At 35.3% G+C, this 19,522-nt stretch overlaps 1 protein-coding gene across 1 annotated transcript in view; it reads left to right on the top strand.

Moving 5' to 3' along the window:
- CSMD3 (CUB and Sushi multiple domains 3) overlaps positions 1-19,522 on the top strand; it is a 577,112-nt gene that overhangs the window by 210,082 nt on the left and 347,508 nt on the right. The gene's annotated exons all lie outside the window — the stretch shown is intronic.

Raw genomic sequence — 19,522 nt, 5'->3', positions numbered from 1 at the left:
TACAGTTTGTTTTTCAACCTGCTGTATCAAATTACAGTCTGTTAGAATATGGGTGGTGTGTTATCTAGTGTATCTAAATTCAGTTACCAAAAAAATATTATGGGAGATCCCTGCTTTACTTTAACCTGTGCAAGTACTTAGCTTTTAAAATTGTCCTAATATTCTGAAAAATACTGTGGAACAGTAACAGAGAGAATGTCTTTATCATTAAATTATGGGAATGACTAGAGTTATGTAAGTCATATTTGTAAAGCAGTAAGTTTCTGTTTACTAAAGTAGCATTTAATCACTATTACTTTTTACTGTGTTTTGGAATACCTTACATTATTAAAGGTTTAATTAACCAGAAAGATTCCTACTCACAGTTTTTATGAACAAGCATTTATTTTGAGCAAGAGTGAAAGCATCTGAAGCATAATTTTGGGAATGTCACTGTTTGAAACAAGGTCATTTATGAAGTGCTAATGAAAACTAAATGTCAGTAGTGCAAGGTAATACTGTAAGTAATATTTTTCAATAACCACAGTGTATCAATGGATCTTCAGGGAACAGTAACCCCTTTTTGTGTTTTTGTGCTTTTTTCATTTATCTGATGAAAAACATCATGGCATTCCTACCAACATCTATTTCAGGAATGTTTTTAACAGTTTCTTATGGAAAATCTAGCATAGAAAGAAATTAGTTATATAAGTTTTTCAGAATCTGATAAAATTAGTCAATAAATGCAAAAAAATGCAATTATCTAAAGCCTATGACTAATGTTTTTAATGTGATCTTTGACAATAGCAAGTATACAACTCTGTGTGATTGTCTCAGATAGCACATTCTAAACAAGAACAGAAAAAAAAAATACTATTTTCAGCAGGTATTGTATATCTTTATTTGGACTTCCTGAGTTCATAGATGTTCTGGAATGTGTATTCTGAATTAATTTATATGAAAGAAGCTCTCTTAATGTATCTTCAGGGCTGCTATAATGATTTATGAAAACATTAACTCATTTTTTGCATGATATATTTCATACCAGGTATGATAAACCACTCTCTACTAAGAAGTTGCTAGCTTATGGGACTGTAAAAAGATAGGAAGTAGGAATTATCTCTAATAAATCTACCCCACAATTGAGAAACCATGTGATAACTATTTTTGGAGTGTTTTAGATTGTTGAGCTGTTTCTTTTGAGCTAGTGAGAAAAGAAGAACAAACAATGTTTCATGCTAAACATACATGAATTCCTGCCAAAAATGTGAGGTAATAGCTAATGAAAGAGAACAGGCTTATGTTTATTTTTAAAAATGTGTTTTTTCCAAGACCCATAAAACATGTGAATTGCTAAGTGTGGGAAATTTGAATATGCTGTGTGTCTTCTATTTCTCCTTACTGCCTAAGAATGTAGTGATTAAATAACAGTGGTTTTGCTATTTTGGTTTGCTCATTTAATATTTAATTGTGTATTGCTGAATGTGTGTTAAAGCGGACTAAATATCAAGTTGTCAAATGCTGCAACAGCCCACCATACTTCAAATGAAGAAAATGTCTTTTGCTACTCTAAAATAAATGTAGGCAGTAAAAAAAATCAGCATGTAAAGGAATTAAATGCGCATACTCAAGCGTATATGATCAGTAAAAAATAACCTTGATAGTAGAAAATAGAAAAACTCATGTTCAGATTATAGAGAAGTGTATTTTCTGGTAGGTTAATGGTAGACTAAAGGAGAGAGTGTAAGGAAATTAAATATGCATCATAGAATCATAGAATGGTTTAGGTTGGAAGGGACCTTTAAGACCATCTAGTTCCAACCCCTGTGCCATGAGCAGGGGAACTTCCACTAGACCAGGTTGCTCAAACTGCCATGAACACTTCTAGGGATGGGATATATTAAAAAACCTTCCTATATTTAGAAAATAAACATTAAATATATAGCACAAAATATTTCAGGTGTTTTAAGAACTATAACCGTAAATTTTTCAGTTAGAGATAACTTTAAGCCTTTTTGTAAGGACAATTTTCAAACTTTAATTTCACTTATTTTGTGACATGAGTTTTCTGAAAATCAGATAATTGATAAAAATGTTAAAAGTACTGCAAAATGTCATGTAGTACAAGGGCTTGATTCATTCTCAAGAGTTTATTTCTGCATTACTTTTGAGAGGGAATATGTTAATTCTTTCAATAGCTTTTTTTATCAGAGCGTTACACAGTAGTAACTGCATTGAAACCTAGGTCCTTCCCCTGCTTAATTGATGTAGATTTACTGTAACTTTTTTCTGAGTTCCTGAAACATAGTGTTTGCTACATATTACCACTATAAACAGACTTACTAATTTCTTAGTACTTCCTCTAATTTAATTTTTTTTAGCATATTGTGACATGTTTTTAAGGACCTGGAATTCAAATTCTGAACTTCAGAACACTGCATAATTTTACTCTGTCACTGCATGGCACTGCAGTACCCTTTTCAACTAATCACTCCCTTGGTTTACTGATTTTGTTTGCAGTACTGCACATTTTGTTGGTGTATTTGGGTCATGGTTTAACCCTAAGTAGCAATGAGGCCCTCTCACCCTCATTCACGCACTCATGCCATCCTCAGAGTACAATGGGGCAAAATAGGAAGAACAAGAGTAAGAAGTTTCATGATTGGAATGAAGATGTGGCAAATCACTCATCCACAACTGTCCTGGAAAAAAATGGCCTTATTATAAAACCTTTAATAACTGTTTTGGGTGTTGGAAAACAAAGACAAATAGTAAAGAAATTACGAAAAACACCCTTACTCTCCTCTTCTGGAAGCTTAACTTCATTCCAAACACTTCCCCTTCCTCTATTCGACCACAGATTACTCTTTGTCTCTTTGGTGATGTGATAGCCAGCGCAGGAGGTTCAGGTCAAACTGTAGGAGTTCATTTCTGCTGGTCCTCATTTCTCACTCTTTTCTTCTGCCATTTCTTCCCTCTTACTCATTTCTTCTGCCTTGATGTTCATTGACCATTAATCATTGTCTCTTAGGGGAAGAACCCGCTTCTGTGTGGCTTATCCATGGACTGTAAGCCCTTTGAGGGTATTACTAGCTCTGGAATGGAGCATGCATGCTCTGATCTTGTTCCTTTCCCTCGGTGTTTATTGCCTTATCTTAAACACATCTTCATAGAAATGTCACAAATTCTACTGATGGACTCAGTTTTGTCCTGTGGTGGGTCCATTGTGGAGCCAGATGTGGCCAGTTGTGACCAGCATGGGACAAGTTAGTGCCTGCTGAAGGGAGAGGTGATATGTTCAGCCCTATACTCCTCTGCTACCAAACCCCTGGCATTTATATTAGTTACAGTCTTATTCTCTTCGGTTCTCTTAAGTTTATGAAAACTGTTTTTTTAAGATTCTTTTTCATAGGGCAGCCTCACTTAACTGAGCTTCAGTCTAATACCTAAAGCAATTGTGGCCTAGACATTTGAAAAGAAGACTAAAAGTGATGCACTGCAAAGTCAAAATATAGTTGCCTATGGAAAAAAAAAACAACACAGCAACAAAAAAAAAAAAAAAACTAGGGTATTACATAATTTTTTTCTAAACACGCTTCTAATGTAATTAAATATATTTTACTAATTTTCTGTTTAAGACCTTGCAAATAGGCATGGGCCTTTAAGTCCCTTAAAGTTTTTTTTTAATTGACTTATACAGAAGAAATTAAATCTAATGAGGTACATGGAACTGTCGGAAGCTTTCAGCTTTGTTGAAGCAAACAGTTATGTGAGTTATATGTATTACTTTCTTTTAATAGGCAATTTTATTTATGAAAGGTATTAATTGATACAATATTTAAAATACATTGTTAAACAATAACCAATGTGATTAGAAGAGAAATTTCAGTAAGAAATTTCAGTTACAGGAGAATGAAAATATTTCCCTACCTAGGTTGTGTTGTCTGGTCATCTGTGTTTCAGCACTTCTTTCTATTCACTGAGAGTTCCTTGCCTTGATGCTTTCTCTTCTTGTTGCCTTGTTAAAACTGCCTTTGAGTCCGAAACTGCTGGCTGAAGTAGAACAAAAGCTTCTTTGGATCTTCTAGAAGCAGCGGCTTCACTGTTTCTTGGCACCAGTAATCCTCTTTTGCTTTTTCTAAAATTAGTTGTGCTCTTTTACTCCTTCCATTTCCAGTTCCTTTTGTTTGCTGCTTTCTTTTGGTTACTTTTTGCACTCCATCATTTATGTATGAATTCATAATATTATCTAAGTGGGCAGAAGGGATTAAGCTAGCTTCACAGCATCTGGTCTTACTGACTGGCATACACAAACTTCAATCTTCTCTATATCAAACATACCCAAATTCAGAAAGGGCTTTCAGAAAAAAAAAAAAAAATCTTCATTTTCTGATAGTTAGACGTTACTTTAAGCATCTTTAACTTTGCTATCTTTTTAGATCCAGTATCCTTGTCCTCTCACTCTCTACCTTCATTCTTCCTTAAGCTCTGGAAAGTCTCAACAGTACCCTACAATTGTTAATCATTTCACTTGTGAAATCCATTTCTTAACTGATTTTGTTTCCTTCCCTTGTTTTTTTACCTCTGTTTAAGCCATGTGCAAACTCATGCTTCCACTTTGAGCAAAATAGTATCAAATATATAAATTGAGTGCTAAAGCACATTTGCTATCCATTAAGAATATTTGCTTATAAGAAAATACAGATGAAGCCATGAAATATATCCATGAGCATTTCAGAACAGAATAAAATTTAGTTGTCTTGCTCATATTTAAAAGTATGCAAATGGTTACTCTCCTTCAGACTTTACAGACAACTATGTGGAGCTGAGGTTGGGTAAATGTGAGCATCTTACATGAGGGATGAAATATGAAGAAAAAGATGTTGAAAAGTTTCTTCTTGCTGTGCTTGATTTTCTATTGTTACTTTCTTTTTCTTGTCATTTTGTTTATGAATAGAAATGTATCTTCCTCCATAAATTATTTATGGAGTTAGCTCTTCTTAATCTTTTTGTTCTTGGTTTTGCTTTCAGAAAGAATGTAAAGCAATTGCCAATCAGGTAAAGAACAATAGTACTAAGCTGCCTTACAGCATCATGGCTAGAGTTGCCAGAAGGGGAAAACTGTCTTTATCACTTTTTTCACAACATTAGGCAATTTAATCAGGATTTTGTCATTCATTTCTTATCTTAAAAGCTATTGCAACAACCACTACACTGTACTACTGCTGAAAGACTAGCAGCTGTAACAGAGATATAGGTAAGATTTTTATTTAGACACCTATAGGTGTCTGCATACCCATTAAAGCTGGAGAGCTGTGAAGCACTGTGCCTGTATATGTGTGCACTGATGCACCACAGAAATCACCCAAGATACCCAATGTGTTTCTTTGGAAGTGGCAGAAGCGCACAAGTTCTTTGGGCAGACAAGCCAAGGTGTTACCAAGACATATATTTTGAAATTAAAAAAAATCTCCAATTCAAATTATGTATGGGTAACTGAGCCTTCCCCATACCTTCCTAATCCTGCCAGTGTGGGTTGCAGAATGACTCAGCTGACCACATGGTAGATGTTGGGTAGAGGTCTTCTAGAGTAGGAGAGTCATGTGCATGGTGCTGGCAAGTTAGAACTTATAGGAGATGGAGTGTTCAGTATATCAGACACCAAAACACTAAGCAGATATTTCCTCCCTGTGAGACAGTGGAGAGAGTCATGTATTGAGATAAAGCCAATTTAACATGACAGAAAATGATGGGAAAGTAGTAGCTTCATTAGGAAATAATGATAAAACAATATACAAAACTAGTGATACAAAGCAACTCACCACCTGCCAACCAATTTAATTCAAGACCCTGAGCAGTGGTTGCCACCTCCCAGACAAGTTGCCTCATCCTCTGTTCAGCATAATGTCATGTGGTATGGAATATTCCTTTGGCCAGTTGGGGTCAGCTCTCCCAGCTGTGTTCCTTTTCAGCTTCTTGTGCACCCTCATCCTCCTTGCTGGCAGAGCAGCATGAGAAGCTGAAAAGTCCTTGACTCACGGTGACCACTGCTCAGTAAGAACTAAAACATCAGTGTGCTGTTCTCATTCTAAAACCAAAATATGGCACTACAACAGCAACTAGGAAGAAAATTCACTCTATTGTAGCAAGAACCAGGACCCCATGCCGTTCTGGTATAGAAACTGGAAGATGGGAAGGAAGAAACAGCATATAGGCATCTGTTATATCCTCCTAGATGTGTGCTTTAGAATTAATTAAAACACTACATTCTACTGAATGTGATGACTAGATATGCATTTATTCTAATAGTTTGCATACCTAGTGCAACTACAGACACACTTATGTGAGTTTTTAATCTCAGTTTGCATTTACTAATCACTAACTGAAATGTTTTTTTTAATAATAGAACATTCAAGGGCCTGAGATCCCCTAGGAGGAAGAAGGTACTACATTGCTTGGGTCGCATTTGTAGAAATCTACTACTTTGGCAAGGGCTGTATCTTCTGCATAGGCCAGCAAATATGTTGCTGCTTTCATTGATAATATATTTGACAGATGACAGATATTTACTTTTTAAGACAGATACTTAGTTATCAGAATTGTGAATCTGTGATTTTTAAGACCTTGAAATTCTTTTGTCAGTACAGCACAGATGGCTACCTGATTTTGCAAAGGATGCAGGAGTCTCTTCATAGACTGAAATTGCCAGAGTCTCTCAGAAGTCCTTTTTTTTTTTTCCTCCAGGCATAACAAGAGATTAAATTGTACACATCGTCATATAAGTAAATGTTTTTAGTAGATTTTCATACTCCCACATCTTTTAGCTCCACTTCATCTCATACTGAGATATATTTTCTAAACAGATTATTTTTCACCTTTGCATCTTTGAGATGTCTTTTATTCGCAATTATATACCCACACAATTACAGTGCACAGAATGACATTGACTTTGTTCTAATCAAGTTGTAGAAGAGAAAAAATGTTACATTTTGTTGACCATTTCAAAATTTAAAGAACTTACTTGCAGAATTCCCTCAATGTCAGATTTTAATAACACCACTATTGGCAGTTAGTTCTGATACTCTGTATGGGCTCAGAGAGATAGAATTTTAAAAATTTATTTCAATTTTTTTTTAAATTCAAGTAACATCATATTTCCTTTAAAAAAGTCAATGGAACTAACATTAAATATTAAGACATGGTAGTAATTTACTTCTGGAGTGATCATTAAATAATGCAGTAAAGAGTTGTCTTTTCCATTTTTAGTGATTTAATGGATGCATCTTCTTAATTTCATATTTACCATAAAGAAAAAAACTCTGATATTTTAGGGGCATTCAAAAATTTTAATATCTTTCTGTTTCATTTGCTGCTCTGCATGCACACTCCTCTTTATTGTTCAAAAAAGAGTAAATGATAATACTTTATGTACTACTGACTGTAATTCCAACTCCTCTGCAAAAGACAAGAAAAAAGTACTGAATTACTCTTTATTTCAATTTAGGTAATGCTTAGAAAGCATTTTCTTTATTTGGGTCGCTTTGGTGGAAAGCTCAGGAATTTAGAAATTGAAATGAAATACAAGATTTCAAACAAATAGAAAAAAATAGGAAAATATTATATTGAAACTATAAAATCCATAGGTAATGTGAAAAATTCTGGTTTCTGGAAGGGAAAAAATCATTTAAACCTCAGTGTGTTTTAGTGATCCTATTTATATAGATAGACAAATATATACATATATACACACACACACATATATATATACCCCTATATAAATATATTAGAAAGTATTTTAAATGTATAAAAGTGTATATAATATATTTACATTTTTACCTATATTAATGTGTTTCTGTATACATTATTGTGTATATATGTATAATACAGCTACTAAAATATTTCATATGTGTATTCATAAGGAAGTCCACTAAAATTCATGGAAAATTAACTGGGAAAATAAATTTTCTATGGCACCTGAAAATTTCTATTAATTGCAGATAAACTTTAGAGTTTATAGGACCTTCAAAATTCTTCATATTGATTAGGTCAAGACATTAATACATTAACTTACCCATGCTTCATAGCCACCAAACAGTGTAATGTATTGCACTGACAATCTGTTCATGTCAGGATGATAAAACAACTGAAAGAAAAACCTGGAATAAAACACTTGTTTACATATTTAGCAGTGAGATTAATGTTGAAAAATTTTGTTTCCTCTTGGAAAAAATTTGACATGCAAATGTTCCCATAATATACTTGAGCTTTTTATTAAATTATTTATATATTTTATCTGTGAAAATTATTTATTATTAATTATGATTAATTATTGAATGCAAGAAGTCATTCAAATTAGTTTATTAATAGTTTTCACCATTATAAGTTTACTGTACGTTGAAGAAAATAAAGCTGACGTGGTCTAACTTTAGAAAATAGCTTTTAAAAGCTAAAATTAATAGGGTCACTGATATCAGATGCATTGGATTTATTTCTGCTGGAAGATTTACTCCCATTTCCTTCTCTTCCTCTTCCTTCACAGCCTTTTAAACTTTTTTTTTTAGTTCCAGAAGGTAATTTTACATTTTGGAGGGATGATTTTCTACCATTAGGGGACACAAACACAAGGAAAGAAATAATTTTGATAAGAAAACAACAGGAAGATGAGGAGAACTAGATAATGAAGTAACTGAATATGAGTTTTTTATTTCTACCCTCACACTCAAAATTTCCCATTTACCTTCTAATTTAATGACATAAATTATTACTCAGAAATATCTTTTCTTTCTGTCTCTCTTTCTTCTCTTAACCTAAGCTAGGTATTGTATGTTATTTAGTTACTGAGAGCACCTGTATTTGTGAGAGAAATCATATCCTCATGTCCTTGAGGTTATAAAGGTGGAGTAAGTATGTAGTTTTAATTTTAATTTTAAATTAATAAATTGACTAGGTTTATAGATGTGAAATATAGCTGTTGTGTTCTTTAAATGTTTCTCCCTGGTCTATTATTTGTAAAAATACGAATATGGAAGTGACCTGTGCAAGATATTATGCCAGAAGTCATTTCTTAGTGTTAAATGAGATGCTATGGGTTTTACGCATTCCTAGCATAGATAAAGTGAGGACATATGGTATTACACTTCAGAATTAAGTCTAAGATTATCTAGTTTGAGATGTAAAAGTACCTTTTGCAAAGTACCTCCCAGTAAATAAGGAGTCAAGTCTATTTAATGAAAAGTTAATCTTTTAATGAATGTTATTTCTAATAAGAAATGAAATTTTCTGAACTACCTTTCTAATTCCCAGCTACACTTTCTCCACTTTAGTTCCAGTCAATGGATCTCTTTATACGCTAAAACATTGGCAGCTTTATTTGTGTACTGCATCAGTAGCAGTATGAGAAAGCTGAAGGAATTAATTTTTTTTTCCCAATTCACAAGCACCAGGAAATTTTTAAACATACATCTCTGTTCAACAAAGTGTTTTCACTTAAATGCAGCTGAGGCAATAAAACTTGCATACTAGTGAATATTATTCTATGGAATTTGTTAATGTACAAAATCACTAACTAGTACCAAAGAGATTCTCAGTTATATAATTTCTTAGATTTTTATTATGTGAAATTTCAGTACCATTCATTTTAAAAGAAAAGTAAAAGTCCCTGAGAACCATGGCTGTCAAACCTTCTAAGTCTGTCTGAAAAATGTCAGAGCAAACATAGAATAGCAGTGTGAATACTAAAGTGTTTCTAGCACTGATGTTTGTTGTATTGTGTGTTTCTTTCTAATGTACTTGTTTAGTTTTATAGATGACAAAATGTATATTATTTTTGGTCTGGATCCCGGGTCAATTGTTAATACCTTTTCAGAAAATGAAATTTTCTGAGTATGTAGAAGAAAGACAGGGAGCCAAGTGAAGTGGTTAGAGTGGAGAGTGAGGGATTGTGAAAGAAAGATTTTGGTGACAAGATGGGTAGTAATAAGGAGATTGAACCTGAAGTGATTATGAATAATAATTATCACTTCTTATATGATACATACCCTGGTTGAAATCTAGTCTGTGCTAGCTGGATTGAATAGTCAGCCAGGACAAATCTCTTTTCCTAGGTGAACAGGCTGAATTCTCTCAGCTTTTATTCATAGGAGAGGTTCTTCATCAATCAAATTATGTTGATGGCTCTCCTCTGGACCTTCTGTAAAAGTTCTATGTTCTTCCTGTTCCAAGGGCCCAGATCTGGATGCAGCACTCCAGATGGGATCTCACGAGGGCAGAGTAGAGCGACAGAATGCCTTCCCTAGACCTGCTGCCCATGCTGCTTTTGATGCAGCCCTGGATACCATTGGCCTTCAGGGCTGTGAGCGCACATTGCTGGGTCATGTCCAGCCTCTCATCCACTAGCGCAGCTCGTTCCTTAACAGGGCTGCTCTCAATCCATTCATCTTCCAGGCTGCATTGATCCCTGGAGTTGCCCTGAGCCAGGTACAGCACCTTGTGCTTGGCATTGTTCAATTTAATGAGGTTCTCATAGGCCATTTCTCAGACTTGTCCAGATCTCTATGAATGGCATCCCATCCCTGTGACATGTCAACCACAGCACTTGGCTTCTTGTAGTCTTCAAACTGGCTGAGGGTGCACTCAATGCCTCAGTATATATCACTGATGAAGACACTAAATAGTACTGATTCCCATATGGGCCCCCAAGGGAAACCACTTTTCTATCATGTCTGTCAGAACACTAAACTGTCCAGAACACTACCCTCTGGACACAACTGTCCCAGCAATTTGTTATCCATTGAGCATTTAACCCACAGAATCAATTTCTCTTCACTTTAGACAGAAGGATGTTGTGGGGGACCATGTCCAAGGCTTTGCAGAAGTCCAAATGGATGACGTATATGGCCCTTTGCTGGATGATGTAGTTGGTCCATCATAGAAGGTCACTAGGTTGATTAGAGAGGACTTGCCTTTGGTGAAGCTGTGCTACTGTTCTGAATCACCTCCATGTGCCTCAGCACAGCCTCAGCACAGCTTCTAGGAGGATTCTGTTCCACGGTTTTCATAGTCACAGAGGTGATGCTGACAAGTTGGTAATTCCAAGGATCCTCCGTTCTACCCTTTTTAAACATAGGTAAAATGTTTAGTCATCTGGGACTTTGCCTGGCTGCCATGACTTTTCAAGTATCATGGACAGTGGCTTGGCAACTATATTGGCAAATTCCCTCAGGTGCAGCTCATCAGGTCCCATGGATTTAGGTCTGTTCAGGTGGTCATGAACCTGAATTTCTCTGGCAGTGTAAAGGACTTTGGTCTTCCAGCCCCTGTCTTAAAGCCTATCCACTCAAGAGGTGTGGGAAGAGGATTTACCAATGAAGATTGAGGCAAAAAAAGTTATACTGAGAGCACTCCATGGTCCTCAGGTCCATACTTAGAATGCTTAAAAAAGCACACCTTAGTGCATTTTGACCTAAATACTAGGAAAAGAGTAGAGGACAGAACAGAAAACATGCTGCTGTATAAATCAAACTTGACCTTGACTCCAGTTGTTGCTCTGGCCTCTCTGCATTTCCGAATAATATAGCAAAGTTGAAGAAAGTTCAGCGAAAGCAAAGATATCAAACACGTGGGTGAGTTTTTGATTGAAAAATGATTAATCTATGTAGGATTCTGCAGCTTGGAAAAGGAATATATCTATGGAAGGAGGGGAGATAAATAGACCATAAAGTTATGAATCACAGGGATATTGGAAATATTTATTAGATCTCTTTTGGATGTCAGAATTGAGGCACATGCTTTGTAGTGACTTACACAAAATAATTAAGTTACCGATGGAATAGGGCACCAGGTCTTTTGAGCCCTAATCCAGGGTAGCTAGCAGCTAGGAAACACTTATCGTTCCATTTTTCACAAAGCTGGCAGAATTGCTTGGATAATGCTGGTTTAGTTTATAGTACTACCTTGGTGCACTATGATATATGAAAATGTTTGTGAAGAGAATTCTTAACTTGAAGGGCATATATTCAAATTAAATCTGGCTGACTCAAATTCAAAAGGGAAGAAGTCTATTGACTTTATGAAAATAAAACAAACGGCTGCTTCTTCTATTTTTCTTCACCTGAATACTTTTCCTTTTCTTCTCAGTTAATATTAAACCTGGGATTAAAAGTCACACCTTTTAATTTCTAACAAATATGTCTAGTGCATTAATGTAACAGGCAGATAGCATACACAGCTGTTTAATTGGTGATATAAGAAGAAAGGATTCTTCATTTGTATACAGCATCGTGTTGGGTAGTTTGGCTATTCATGAAAGATACATAAGGTTTACACGTTTAAATAATATTTTCCCTAGAAAGTTCTCAAACCCATAATTTAAACAAATTAGTGATAAAAATATTAGAGTTTTGAAAGAAATTTCAATTATAATAATCAGACCTTCTGTTTGTTGAAGACATTTGAGCACACTCTTTTGACACTCAGAGCAAACCAGCCAGTAATACTTAAGCCAAGAATCATTCAAATTCCCAATGACACTAGTGGGAAATTATGAATATTAACCAATCTTAAAGAAATTGACAGAATCATAGAATGAATATGATAGAATAATGGAATCATAGAATGGTTTGAGTTTGAAGGGACTTTTTTTTCCAAACCCGTGACATGGGCAGGGACACCTTTCACTTGACCAGGTTGCTCAGTCCCATCTAGTTTGGCCTTGTAATGTTGGAAGGGACCACAGTGGAGTCATCTGGCCCAACTCCCTGCGCAGACAGGATACTCCTAGAGCACACTGCAGAGGATTGTGATCAAATTGTTCTTAAATATAATATATTTATCCGTATACTGCTTGCGGAGAATATCACAGTCATTTTTGAGTGTGTAATTAATATTTAGGTATCCCATGGTCTTTGTACAGAAGCAAAATGTCTTTGTACTCAGCTTTGTACTCACCTTTTCTAGAATTAATGTACTCACTTTTTCTAGAATTAATGTGATAAGATTTTTTGGGTTTTTTTGTTTGTTAGTTTTGGGGTTTTTTTGTTGTTGTTGTTTCTTTGTTGTCTGGGTTAGTTATTATTTCCTGGGGAAACAAAGATACTGCTGAAAACTCTCATTAAGTTCTATCCAGCAACTTTTTCTTACATGTGAAGAAATTGCTTTGGAACTGTATGGAACCTCTCAGAAACTCTTGCCTCTGTAGAGATGGTCATACCATTTAATTTAGGTAAAATAAATATCAAGCTGCTGTAAAACTGCTGACAGTTCTGAAAGTGGCCAAATTCTAAGATGCCTTTCAACTTCAGCCATTCTGATGAAGTCTGAAATGTTCAGATACGGTGAGCAATCAGCCATCTCAAAATTTGACATTTTTATGTTCTATCAGTTAAGAAGTGTAAGAAGTATCCAAAAACTGCTGCAACTTCTGAAAAAAATCACAGAATCACAGCATTGTTAGGGTGGAAGGGATCTCTGGAGATTATCCAGTCCAACCCTTCTGCCAAAGCTGGGTCACTTACAGTAGGTTACACAGGCGCACATCCAGGTGGCTTTTGAGTGTCGCCAGAAAGGGAGACTCCACAACCTCCTTGGGCAGCCTGTCCAAGTGCTCTTCCACCCTCAAGCTAAAATTCTTCCTCATGTTGATGTGAAACTTCTTGTGGTTAAGTTTATAGCCATTGGCCCTTGTGACAACATCGGCCACCACCAAAAAGAATATGGCAACATCTTCTTGACACCTGCCTTTGAGATATTTACATGTATTGATGAGATTCCCTCTCACCTTCCTCCTTCTCCAGTCTCTCCTTATAAGAGGAATGCTCCAGGCCTCTCATCATCTATTTTGCTCTCCACTGCACCCGCTCCAGTTGGTTCTTGTCTTTCTTGCGCTGAAGAGCCCAGATGTGGACACAACACTCCACATGTAGCTGCACTAGGACCAGGTAGAGGGGGAGGATTACCTCTCTCAATCTGCTGATCACATTCTTCCTGTTGAATGGCAGCACAGCCTGCAGGTGTATCAGTCACTTCCCCCAATTTCATATCATCAGCAAACTTGCTGAGGGTACATTCAATCCCTTCATCCAGGCCATTGAAAAACAAGTTGAAGATTGGACCCAATATTGATCTCTGGGATTCATCACTGAGTACAGGCTTCCAAGTAGATTCTGCTCTGCTGATCATGACTCTCTGAGCTCTGCCATTCAGCCTGTTCTTGATCCATCTGACTGCCCATTCATCTAACACACATTTCCTGAGTTTACCTTCTAGGATGTTATGTAAGATAGTGTCAAATTACCGTGCTTTTAGATTTGCCAATATATTTTTTCCTGTAGAAGTTATCTTTGTGAGCATTTCTCTGTGCAACATAAAAGTGAGGATAGATACTTGCAGTATCCAAGCTTTTATGGATATTAGGACCAATTTTGGCTATTGAACAAGAACACTATAATTTTTATCATTGTATTGCTGTGCAAAATTGCCTGAAATGCTCACTAAGGCAATGCATATGTAATTCTTCTTAAAGTTATTTTGAAATTTTAGTGTGTAAGCATTTACCTTAGGACATCTTGAAATTATTGTCTAATGGATCGCTGGGGTCCTCTCACAGGGAAGATTTTCCTCAGGCAAGGCTCTTGTTTTGCACTGGATGCCACTTCTTGAATTAAAAGTTCACTTACTGCGCACTTGATGCTGACAGCACAATGTTCTGCAGGAATAGCTTTATCTCTGTAAAATCTAAGTGGATTTTGAAACAGTTTTTATACTCAAAAACCTTTTTCCTTGCCAGAGAATCGTCTTCATCTCACTTAGGACCTGACCTTTCTTTAAAAGTATTATTTTTTAGTCTATCCTGACCTTTTAGATAAAACCAAAACATAAAAGACAGTACAGTTTTGTTTATAAATCATTCAACTTTGCTTTGCTTTATAATTAACATTTATTCTTCTTAGAGATTACCTTTATTTATTCAGAGTGAGAAATAAGGGGAAAATAACACTTCTTGTTGAATTTAATGTATTGCTTTGTTCTTAGGCATTGTATTTTTCACAGTGAATAAGAGACAAGCACAGGCCAACAGCACCCTGAAGGCTGGCGAGCTCAGGGATCAGGGTTGAGGCCGGCAGTGCAGGGATTTTCAGCCAGTGCTGGCCCGCAGCCCGGGAGTAGAGCAGGCTTTGGGCGCATCTGGAGGCAGAACAAACCCTGGGCATTGGACATCGCCATGGAAAAGGGGACAGGCCAAGGCCAGGCAGGGAGATTAGCCCCATGGCTAGGTAGAGCAGGGATAAGGGAAAAGGGGGACAAGCACTTCTGTGGCATCACTGTGGCAGAGACTCATGGCTTCAGCCGTGGGGCCCTACACCCATAGGCATGGGTGGGGAGAGGCCCTGGCGGGGCTACCAATCCTGTTTGGGCTGATCAGAGCCCTCAGAGTCCCGACAATCATTGGAGAGTACTTCAGTGGGGTAGGGTACATAGAAAATTGTTCGGTATACAGAACTTCAGATCAGAAATTAGTTGGGTTGTAATGCACTTGTGTAACATTATGTTAGCCAGAGAATCTTGTTGTAGCCAAAGGGAATACAATTTATTGTTATTCTAATTAATGTTATTATGATCTGATAGTCTGAATTATCAAATATAGAAAAGCATCAAGGATAATAATACACTTATAAAAGTTAAGAACTGCCTTTCTACCTCCCCCTCTATTTCTTTTGTCTTATTTTTACCCTTTTCCCTGTGCTCCTGGCTGGAGAATTTGACAAATTGAGAGCATCCAAGGACCTGTTAGGAGGTTTGACACCTCTGGACATGAAGAAGTGAACTTCCTCTTCAGTCTTGGAGTTGAATGATTCAATTTTTGTATATTTTCTTAACATAGTCTGCTTGTTTCTCATTGTTCTTTACGAAAATCTGAAAGTTGCGCATTAGCCTCCCTCAGCCTAAGTATGTTGCTTGCTATGCAAGACCTATGTAATTTATCAGATCATTACTGTATGCAGTAGTATCAAAGTACAACACTTCTAAAATGCCACCAGCTCAAGAAATATTCACTTGATACCTATGAATTATCAAAAATAGTGAAAACAAGCTCAGGCCAAGACAAGCCTGCATGATGTCAACATAAATTCTGTGGCCATGTATTACTAATAGCAAAATTGTACTTACTAGGCTGTAGTCTCTATTAATTTTGTGTGACAAAGGTAAGGTAAACAATGGAAAAAAATATGCTGAAGTATTAAGATTTGTATTCAAGATACCTTTTCTGCAACCTTGTCTTTAGCGTTTGCCAAGTAAATGAACAAACTTTCTAAGAATTTTATATAATTTCTAACAAGCACTAATCAGTTTAGAAACATACAATAATTAAAAATATATTAAATAGATTAGCTATTAAAATAATCTTCTCTGTAATGAAAGTTACTATATTGGATAATTTATTATTTTAAATTAGTTTAGCAATCTCTAGCAATAAGTTTAAGTCAACTAGATTCTTGATGCCTCATATGGGATTTAGAATAGAAAATCTTGGCATTAGTCTGCTTAGGGCAAATATTAGACACTCAAGAGCAATGGTACAAAGATTTTTGCTATTGAGAATAACTCAAAGAGATTATTACTGGGTTTAAGATTCATTATTTTCCCATGTATCTGAACTCCATCGAAAATATTAAAACTATGACTGAGTGTCAATCATATGAATATATAATTTGAGCTTTAGCAAGTATTGCTCTATCTGAAACTGTATATTTGATTTATAAATACCACTCTGCTTGCTTATGAATGAACACCTATGTCTTGGCAAGAAATGGAATGAACACCTATATCTTGGTAAGAAAAGACAGGTGTCTGCTAAGGAAGGCAGAAGCCTCCCTTGAAATGGAGCATGTAAACCCCCTCCCTCTGCATTATTATAATTTTATAAGAGGAATAACAGTTCTTCATTAGGGAAAAAAATAAAAATAAAATAACAATGCAGTAATACAAAATTGACAGAGTCAAATATGACCTGACACCCTGTTGGTCAGGGTGTTGATAGCAGTCCCATTAAATGGTGGCTGCAGTCCTCCTGGAGTGACAGATGTGGTTCTGTTGGAGCAGTGATCCTGTAGAAGGGTGTAGTTTTCCTCTGAAGGTCCAGTGGTGGTGTAGATGGGCCTGGTCTTCCTCTGGGAATCCAGTGGAAAAGAAAACTGCTTCTCTGGGAATCCAGTGGAAAACAAAGCTGCTTCTCTGGGAATCCAGAGGAGGAAAGGCTGCCTGTGGTGTTCCTAATGTCAGATTCTATCCAGGTAGGAATGCTTAGCTCCTCCCCATGGGCAGAACATCTCATAATGGAATGATAATTTTATCAGTCATGCAGTGAGACTCAGTGGCCCCAAAGACATTTGTCAGAGGGAGAATTGGTTGTGGAAGAGATAAAGAAAATGGCCTAATTAACAGAAGATAACTGCCCACTCTAACAGATGGCAATAGAATACACACCCCCATTTGCAAATTAAGACAACGTATCAGGCAACTAACATTAATATTAAAAGGAATGTGAGAATTTAATTTTGTTGAAAAGAAATGAGAGCACCACAATATCATGGCATATCCATGATGACACAAGAAACAGAATTCAAAGTCAGAACCTTTAAATTTTAAATTTATCTTTTTGTTAAGTGATTGCCATATACATTTTAATGAACATAGTCTGTATAGTAATTATTCTTTCGGATTTGCTTATTTGATCTTATCCTATCCTTGAAAAAGGGAAATAACATTCTTGCACTATGATTCACAGAATCAAATTAGAAAGAAAATAAATATGTAAGACAATATTCATAAGGCTTTTTACTTGACAAGTACAATAAAGCTACTCTTTTTAAGGCCAATAGATGTGAGTGCTTTCTGTTCCCAGTATTATATTGCTCATTTCATAGATTCCTACAATATTATTGAGAGTCTTGAAGAATTTTTAAATTGTATTGTTTGGGGAGTTTATTGTATGATTATGTTTGATTTTACAGATCTATGTTACATTGATATATATATAAATATCTTTTGAAAAGAAAACTCTGTATGAATATATGAAAATAATTATTTTTTATTTTGAATAACTGCTTTCTCATTTACTAGCATTAATTTGTGTTAAGTTTTGGTTTTGTTTTTTTTTGTTTTTTCTTTTTCTTAAAAGTGGCAGGCCTTTTAAAAAGTACTTTCTCACTTTAAGTGAACCAACTGAAATAACATTATCCGTATGTAGGTTTATGTTGGTCATTTTCATATTTTTTTCTATTCAACAAACATATATTGCTGTAATAAATTCTATTATTTGGACAAATATATATGTTAAAAAATATAGTAACTCTGTCTATGTCCTGATTTTCGTAGCAAGGAAATAAATAATGTTAGAGATGTCTGGCATTTTGCCTGAATTTTCAGATTTCCAAATGTAATCATTTTGATAAAATTAAGATGCAAAATTTACCATATTTTCAATATCTGCTTAAAAAATGTAAAGTGATCTTAAATTCACTGAGGCATGTGGAAGACCACTGAGACATGCATTTATGTATACTGAAGTATGACATACCTTCTGTGTCTCTGAAAATTTCTGGGTGATACTTAATTGTCACTTTCAGAGTGTTTTGGTATATGTCTTACTGTAGCAATTGATTAAATTTACCTAAACAATAGAGAAAAATAGAAAAAAGATATAACAATAAGGAGGTTGAGAAAAGAAAGCAGAAAAAAAGGCAAGCTTAAAAAAAAATCGTAAGAGAATGTAGAAATGCAAAAAGGTATTGGTACAAAAAGGAAATAAAAATGAAATTTTGACTCTATCCCACAAATGTGGACAACATCAAAACAAAAGGAACCAAAAGGATTTCTTTAAACTTCTGGTTAGATAGCTTTTGGAGTTTTTTCTATTTGTATAAGTCATTGCCTGTTTGAACTAAAGTCTAGAAATTTGTTTTGAACCCTTTTTCAGTCATGTATTTCTTTGCAGCCACAGTTTTATTGTACTTCTGTAAAACCACAGTTTCATTTCTTTTCTAAAGAGCTGTGAGGTAAAAAAATATTTTGTCAGAAGAAAATTTTATGGCAGCCATTAATACTGACTGTATGTTCTAAAATCCATGTTTATGTATCTGTTTCCTTTATTTTCTATTACAATTTGTTCCTGAGAACAGGCAAAGATACTAGAAATTTATGAAGAATAAAATAAGTGATTTTTAAAAATAGTATGTCTGGAATGACATATGCTCAAAGAGTCAAATAAGCTTCTATATCTACGTAAACTTGAAAATTCCTTTAACAGATCCAGAATATATTCTTCTAATTGGGTTTCTAACTCTACTGGAAATTTTTTGTAAGCATCAGATATTTAATGACAGAGAACATCAAAGAGAACTGTTAATTAAGATAGGAAAAAAACCCCTCATCTTCTTAATAGGATGCTGGGGTCACTCCAAAATTAGTTAAGTATAGGAAGGTTTTAAGTGAGGAAGCTAAATAAGCCTTGACTAAAAGTCCTTGAACATCTGAAAGAATGAAGATA

This window comes from Camarhynchus parvulus, chromosome 2 (genome assembly GCF_901933205.1).
Source record: "Camarhynchus parvulus chromosome 2, STF_HiC, whole genome shotgun sequence".
NCBI lineage: Eukaryota > Metazoa > Chordata > Aves > Passeriformes > Thraupidae > Camarhynchus > Camarhynchus parvulus.
Note: the sequence above shows the minus strand (reverse complement) of the source record. Positions and strands in the feature narration are given on the sequence as shown.